The sequence below is a fragment of the Sturnira hondurensis genome, unplaced genomic scaffold (genome assembly GCF_014824575.4).
Source record: "Sturnira hondurensis isolate 20B ecotype Veracruz unplaced genomic scaffold, ASM1482457v3 Scaffold0010428, whole genome shotgun sequence".
In the NCBI taxonomy this organism is placed as follows: domain Eukaryota; kingdom Metazoa; phylum Chordata; class Mammalia; order Chiroptera; family Phyllostomidae; genus Sturnira; species Sturnira hondurensis.
Genome location: NW_028083059.1, coordinates 20,074,754 through 20,083,402, shown reverse-complemented (window position 1 = coordinate 20,083,402; position 8,649 = coordinate 20,074,754).

Genomic DNA, 8,649 nt, shown 5'->3' with positions numbered 1-8,649 from the left:
AGTGACCTTCTGGGTCTCTCTTTATAGCCCCTTTTTTCATGTCTATTTTGTCTGATATGAGAATGGCTACCTCAGCTTTTTCTTTCCTGTCCCTTTGCTTGGAAACTTTGTTTCCAGCACTTCACTTTCAGTCTGTGATGGTCTTTTGTCTTGAGGTGGGTCTCTTGTAGGCCTCATATGTGTGGGTCATGCTTTTGTATTGATTCAGCTGTTCTATGTCTTTTGATTGGAGTATTTAATCCATTTATGTTTAAAGTTATTATCAACAGGTACTTATTCATTGCCATTTTTTCGTGACTGTGTTCTGCTTTCTCTCTCTCTTTTCCTTCCTTTCTTTAAAGCAATCCCTTTAGCATCTCTTGCAGAGGTGGCTTGATGGAGGTGTATTGTTTTACACTTCTTTTGTCTTAGAAGCTTCTTATATAGTCTTCTATCTTGATTGAGAGCCTTGCTGGTTAAAGTAGCCTTGGTTGTAGACCTCTGGTTCTCATTACTTGGGATATTCCTTGCCATTCTCTTCTGGCTTGGAGCATTTCCATTGAGAAGTCAGCTGCTAACCCTGACAGGGCTCCCTTGTATGTCACTTCCTGTTTTTCTCTTGCTGCCTTTAAGATTTTCTCTTTGTTTTGGAATTTTGCCATTTTAATTATGATATGTTTTGAAGTGAGCTTCTTTGGGTTCCTTTCAATTAGGACTCTCTGTGTTTCTTGGATTTATGTGAGTTTTTCTCTCATCAAATTGGAGAAGTTTTTCGTCATTACTTTTTCAAACAGGTTTTCTATCCCTTGATGGTCTCCTCCTTCTGATATCCCTATTATACAGGTATTATTATGTTTCATGTTGTTCTGCATTTCCCTTAATCTGTCTTCATTCTTTCTGAGCCTTTTTTTCTTTTCTTACTCTTTATGGTTGTTTTTTCTCTACCTTGCCCTCCAGCTCACTAATCCTACCCTCTGCTTCATCAATCCTGCTTTTGATTTCTTCTACTGTGTTCTTCAGTTCAGAAATTGTATTCTTTATTTTCTTGGCCTTTATTGATAGTTTCTATTTCCTTTTTCATGTTGATATAGTTTGCAGTGAGTTCATTGTAGTTTCCCTGTAGTTTCTGGTAATTCTCTGAGAGCTCATTGAGCTTCCTAATAACTATTGCCTTGAACTCAATATCTGATATTTGAATTGCCTCTATTTCATTTAGCATTCTTTCTGAGGCTTCCTACTTTTCTTTCATTTAGGGATTGTTTCTTTGTCTTCCCACTGTGTGTGAGACTCTTCTTGTTAGTCTCAGCTTCTTACATTGATCTATTCTGACTCCCTGGGTTTCTGGTGCGAACTTCTATGGTAAAAATCACTTACATTTAAAATAGAAAAATGCAGGACATCTAAATTAAGTATACTCAAATATACAGTTGTATTTGTATTTATATACTTGAAAATTTCAAGTGTGAGTGGGAATTATTTGAGTTTGACCAAGATTGAAACACTCAGAAAGGCTATACATAAGATAAGGGAAATGAGTGGCCAATGAATAAGAAAAATGTCCAGTCTCCTAATAATCTAAGAAACACAAAATTAGATTAAATATCAATCAGTTATTGTTTTAACTTACCAATTTGGTAAAAAAAATAAACACAGTTATTTTATATGATTGTTATCATTGTAATAATTATAATATTAACAATTATTATTATGCTTAAAATGCAGTCAGAAGCACAGAAAAGTTATTTGCTAGAAGTGTTTGTATTGGTTAGTGAAAAAAAAGGAAACAAACTGTGTGTAAGAAAATGTTAACAGCTGCAAATGCTGATGGATGAGAGTACTGATTATTTCATTTTTTTATGCATGCTTTTATTGTTTTTGTCAACTTTTAGAGGACATAGGCTGTGCTACATTGGAAAACAAAACTCTGTACCTTATTTTAATAACTCTGTCCCTTTCATATTGCACACATGAAAGTCTCTTCAATATATTATTCTACGATAACAGTCATTTTGTTTCATGGCTTAGTGTCACCCCAAAACTGATTCCTTCTTAGATACTTCTCTGTTGTGTGACAATATTTTTCCAGGTCACAGATATTGTTTGGCATTCTACAATCTGCCTGTAAAATATTCCATCTTCTATTTACTGAACTGAATACAAAAACTTTCCAATTTCGTGATGTCCTTCAAGCCACTTACTTTCTATAGTTTCATTTTTATAATGCATAAAATTAAGCAAGTGCTAACACTATTAAATACCATGGGCTGAATGTAAAGCAAAACAGAATAAAACAAGACTTGCAATAGCCTTAATTATAGCTAGTGTTTATTGAATACTTACTAAATGTCAGAAATAAAGGTTAAAGACTTTGAAAGAATTATTTCATTGAATCCTAATTACAAATATTTTAGTGAGAAATCCCATTTTATAGGTGAAAATGATTGTTCTATTATTAAGTTTTGTATTCGCTCAAAGTAAAAGAGTCACTAAAATAAAAAAAAACAGGATTTAATTTTATATAGTCTAATTTATTTTTTTCCGTCAAGTCTGTAGTTATAGCTTCAACAAATGTCTGATTCTCAATGTGTAATACACATCTACAATTCTAGTGCTTGTAGACCTCTTGGCTTAAAATGTTGTTTATTTAATGCATGATCATATCATCATTGACGTGATGGGGGAAATAACATGAACATTACTTTTACATAGAAAATAATAGGGACTATCGCTGCAACTCTGCTCTATCTACTGATGGAAAGCAATTCAGACTGGATACTCACAAACTGTAAATTCTAATAAAGAATTAGAGGATAGTTTTACAAGGGTTTAACTACCTGAGCATCCAGTTTTTCATGACATTATAAATATTTAGGATTTTTCCTTTAATCATCATGATTGTTAATTTTATATGTCAACTTGAGTAGCCCATGTGGCTCCATTTGCCGATCTGGATGCTGCTGTGAAGGTCTTTTGTAGATGTGATTAATGTTTATAATCAACCGACTTTAAATCAGTTAGATTATCTTCTATAATGTGGGTGGGCCTCACTCAATTTAAGGCCTTAAAATCAAATACTGCACATTTCTGGAGAAGAAGGAATTTACTTCAATATTATAACTTCAAAATCTGTCTGAACTTTCAGCCTGCTAGCCTAGCCTATGAATTTTGCTCCTGCTAACCTTCATTGCAGTGATCCTGCTTCTAAAATCTGCCCCACCCTCTGGCTCCATCTCAAGTCTCTAGCTATCTCTATTTCTCTATCCATGTATCTATATAGCCAATTATACCTTATTGTTTCTTCTTTTTCTCCAGAGATTCTTACCTGATAGCATTACATAATAAAATACATATTTAAAATTGTAGTAGTGATAATAAATTTAGTCAAACTTTTCTTGACAGGCCAAATAGTATTAATAAAAATTGTAAGTAATAAAAGAAAAAAAAAAGGAAAGTACTCAGTCTTTATATACCTGACTTGTGAAATGAATGCTTATAAACATTATAATATACTAGCTTACTTTATATAAGTTACTTAAGTTACATAATGTCATAAACTTCTGGGTTTTGTTTTCATTCTTTGCTGCAGAGTTTCAAGGACACCCAATGAAAAGTATATTAGCTCTACAGCTTTTGAATGTGACTCTTCGTTTCTGAACCACATTTTCTTCACCTTTAAAACAAGGATGATGGCCCTAGATGCCTCCTAGGACTCTGATCTTGTATATCTATCCCATCACTAGTGTTAAAGGTATAAAAAGCTTACTTTCCTAGAAAAAGAATCAGTTTAGAGGAAATTCAGTTTCTCTTTGACCTCAAGCCAGAAATGTTTGAAAGATCATATAGAAAATATAAGCTCATATTTTTTACTCAAGATTTGACTATGGTTCTATCTCAGTGAGTTTAATTATTTACATTGAATTCATGAAAAGTTATTTCTGAAAAGCCTGTTCACACTTAGTCAGCACTGAGATAAATTCAATAGAATTAGGAAGCTTTAATTCTTTGTTACATTTCTATTGATACTCAGATTTGAATGCCATGTTTTGAGAATTTTCAACATTTTTATTTTAAATAGTTAATTTCATTGCATTTTCCATTACCAATTAAAAAATTAAACATTGTTGTAAATGTTTTAACCACTAGATACAATATGTGGAGAGAAATGCTTTGTACTAGCAGTACTACCAAAAAACTTATCATTCACTTCATATCAAAGAATCATATAATGTTATCATAAATTATTAAATGGGAAAAATTTTATTTTGAATTTGCTCTTAATGGCTATTATACTTAATGGTATACCATCATTTTATTAAAATTTAATAAGTAAAATGTATATAAGTAATTTTAATCATCCTCGAGTTGAAACTTATTATACTGGTTAAAAGTTATCTTTCAGGTAAATGCAGAAACTTCTCCTCCTCTGATAAACAATACTTAAAAATCAAAGGGTCTAGTCAAGGAACACGGACGCAGACAACGGCGTGGCTGAGGGAGTGAGGGAGGGAGTGACTGAGGGAGCGGGGCGTAGGCGAGGCAGGGGAGAGCCACAGGGGGAAGACTGGGACAGCTGTAATTGAACAACAATAAAGATTAAATACATACATATCAAAAAAAGATCTTGTGATACCAAAGTGATTTCCTACATTTTAAAGCACAGATAGAAAATATTTGGAAAAATATGGTTTGCCTGCTTTTTGCTTAGACAAGTGAACTTTTATAAAAAGTGAGTGAGAACGAGTTATACCTTCCCAGAAAGGTTCTCTAGAGTCAGACCAGGGCTTGCAGACAGGTGACAGGAAACGGTTCATCTGCCTTGAGAAGGTATAAATTTATCGAAAGTATGCAGTTACATCATCAGCAAATAAATAATAAATAAAACTAAATGGTGGGAACCTTAATGAAACAGTCTGCTGTTTTGATAGACATGTGTGTTTGAAAGATACATATTTTAAAGATATTTTTAAGTCATGACTTCTGAAGTAAAGATCTTTTAAAGAGAGTACAGATTCACTGATAGAAATATTTGAATGCCCATTTAGAATGCAAATGCATTTTTACAAATTCTATTTTATAAAATGAAATTATCTCTTGCTCTAGACCTCCAGCTGTATACTGAATCCTTATTTTGTAAATCTTAAATAATTATAATAAATTATTCAATTTTAATATTTTCTGAGTTCAAAATTATAGATCATGAAACCTGTTACCATAAAACCTTTACTTACAAAAATTTTTCATAGTGACCAAATATAAACAAGTTTCATCAATATTTTCTCACAGTTAAGATGCTTAACAAACACACAGTTATCTCTAAATATTAGTTATTTAACTATACATGATGCTATAGTATATGCTATTCTTATGCATCAGTCTGTCTCCAAGATTTTATGCTGATAGTGATGTCAAGGGGCATATTAAACACATAACCATGTACTCAAGAATTAACACAATACTATGCTTACCATGATATCATTAAATAAATGCATGGGGAAATGTATTTTTTGACTCTCCTGTCATAGGAAATTTTCCACATAAACATTCCCTTAACACCCCCAATAAAAATTATCTTTATAACTTATGCATATAACCATTTACTCTCTATGAAAAAATCACTCAATAGTTACTAATCACTGCATAAAAAAGGTAGATTATTAGTTAGACTTAAACTAAATTTTTAAATTACCTTTCTCTCCTAACTTTGAACATGCATCTTTTGAAGATGCACCTAGTTTGCTAAATTTTATACCAAACCCTTTTTCTTCCCCCTGTGTTTTCTCATGTTACATCCTGTCTCTAAAAGTCATGGTTTCTGATTACAGTTTTAGTGATCTTATGCGTGATGGTTCTCCTGTCAGAGAAATGGTCAAGCGAGTATAACAGTGGGGACTAAATTACATTATTTACTCTATTTTTTTAAAGGTCATAACCTAGTTTGGCTAGCTGTTTGCCCGTCTTCTTATTCCCCTCTTAAGAGCACCACTAGAGTAAACAGCCCCCCTTGCAGTTAGGTATTGCCATGTGACTGAGTTTTGGTGGTGGGATTACAAGCAAAAGTAAGTTTTAAAAACATACAACCCAATCTATTTAATTCGATTTACAACCCTCCATGGTCACTCTTTCTTCATCACCCTGCCTAGACGGGTTCTGAGGTCCTGGGCAGCCTTCCTAGGTGAACCGAGAATGGAGTCAGCAGTGATTGTATGAAACAAAGCCTTCCCCTTTGTTCTTTAAGGCCCTGGATTTTTTTTTTCTTTTTAATTTAATTTATTGGGGTAACATTGATTAACAAATCATATTCAATTCTACAACTCAGCAAAACATGATCTGCATACTACCTCGTGTGCCCGTCGCCCAAAGTCAGGTCTCTTTCAGTTCCTGTTTATACCCCCTTGGCCGTCTTCCACCTCCCTACACTCTGCTCTTCCTGTGGCCGTGGCCACACCGTTGTCTTTGTTTATGTGTTGTCTATATGTGGTGTTTGCTTAATTGCTTCACCTTCTTTCACCCATCACCCCTCCCCTCTGACAGCTGTCAGTCTCTGTATCTATGCTTCTGTTTCCATTTTGTTTGGTGAATTATTTTGTTCATTAGAGTCCACAGGTAAGTGAAATCACAGGGTATTTGTCTTTCTCTGATTGACTTATGTCATTTAGCACAATAACCTCCGGGTCCATTCATGCTGTCAAAAGGTTAAGATTTCCCCTTTTGTTTTGATGGCCCAGTAGTATTCCATTATGTAAATGTCTGTAGGCCGGGGCTCAGTCTGCTGGGCCACACCAGCCAGGGCCCACTGTGTAAATGGACCACAGCTTTTTTTATCCATTCCTCTACTGATGGGCACTTGGGCTGTTTCCAAATCTTGGCGATTGTAAATAATGCTTTAATGAACATAGAGGTACCTATATTTTTTCAAATTAGTGTTTTGGGTTTCTTTGGATGTGTTCCCCAAAGTGGAACTGCTGGGTCAAAGGGCAGTTTCATTTTTAAATTTTTTGAGGTATCACCATACCACTTTCCACAGCTGCACCAGTCTTCGTTCCCACTAACAGTGCATGAGGGTTCCCTTTTCTCTAAGGCCCTGGATTTTTGTTACACCAGTTAAAATGCCCTGAACTATAAAAATGCCCAGCACCATGTTTAGTAGATGGTGTTAATAACATGCTACTAAACACATACCTTTTATTACCCTTCTTTATAAACTTGTAAATATTGCTGAAACAATTGAAGTAAAAATAGAAGATAGAAGCCAATTTTCTCATTTAATATGTATCTATAGCCATGCCTACATGTATTTAGGATAACCGTTGGTTTTCTTAAAGGCCAAGACATGCTTCTATTTTAGTATGAGCAAACTTTCATAATATTTAGAATACTTATGCATTGAAATTTTAAATCATATTGATTTTATCTCTTTACTTGAACTACATATTATCATTTACATAGAAAGAGTTAATAACCAGAGAGACAAGGGTGTTTTTGTTTTTATTTTGTTGTGCCTCAAAATCAGCAACTTTAAAATGATTACTTCAATAATTATAGGTTTGGTGATGATTGTTATAATACTGAAGAAGATATATATATGTAATGGTCATTATTATTATAATTAGGCACCAATGTGCGACAATTTCTTTGTTTTAGTTACATTATCCAGTGGCTATTCCCAGATGAGTACATGAACAACTGAGACCACTTTGATACAATAATAAACCAGTTAGCTGTATTATAAACATGGTGCAAAATTAATAGTACAATAGATGAGTTATTAAACACCAACTCCTACTAAATACTGTATTTATCAATTAAAAAAATATCTTTTATAAAGGACCCATGGACAAGAACAATGGGGGGAAGACTGAATATGGGAAAGGGGATTGGGCAGGGCAGGGGGTGCCATGAGGGTGGGAAATGGGATGAATGTAATTAAATAAAAATAACAAAATTTAAAAATCATCTTGTTTCAAAATAAAGCTTCACCACCTACAAGCTGGTTTAGGTTTGGCATTTAATCATTTTACTTCAAATTTCTCATATAATAAATGAGTATTTATATTAATACTTATTATTTGGAGCATCAGCTTTCAGATTACATTAAATAATTTTATTAAAATGCATAATGCTGTGCCTGGTACACACTAGGCAAACGTAGCCTTCTTCTCCATCCTCTTCTTTGAAGACTTTGTTTGGCTCAGCAGCTCAAATCTTCTCTTCCCATGTAGTGTTCATCTCTAGCTCATATCATATTTCATATTATCCAAATACCATCTTTCCAACCAATGCACTAGAAAATTCATAAACATATATTCACAAAAGTTGAGTTAATTTAATAACAACATAATGTATTAATCTTTTATGTTAGTGCATGGGAGTTCCTATAATTTACTAGCACACAACTGTTTTTAAACCCATGTTATGACTAAATTCTGTAATAATATAACAACTGATAGCTCTCCAACACTTTCTAAATTTAAGGCACTATTGTAAGTGCTTTTCACATATTGACTTTTTAATTATACCCTCCCACCCTGCAAATCCCATGATATCAGTAAAGGGGCCTCATTTCCCCTATATTTTAAAAGAGCAAATTTGCATTTATTTTTTCACATGCTGTTCTTCTTTTTAATACACTAGTGAAACATTCTAACTGTATAGAGTAAAGTAATAGTAAAT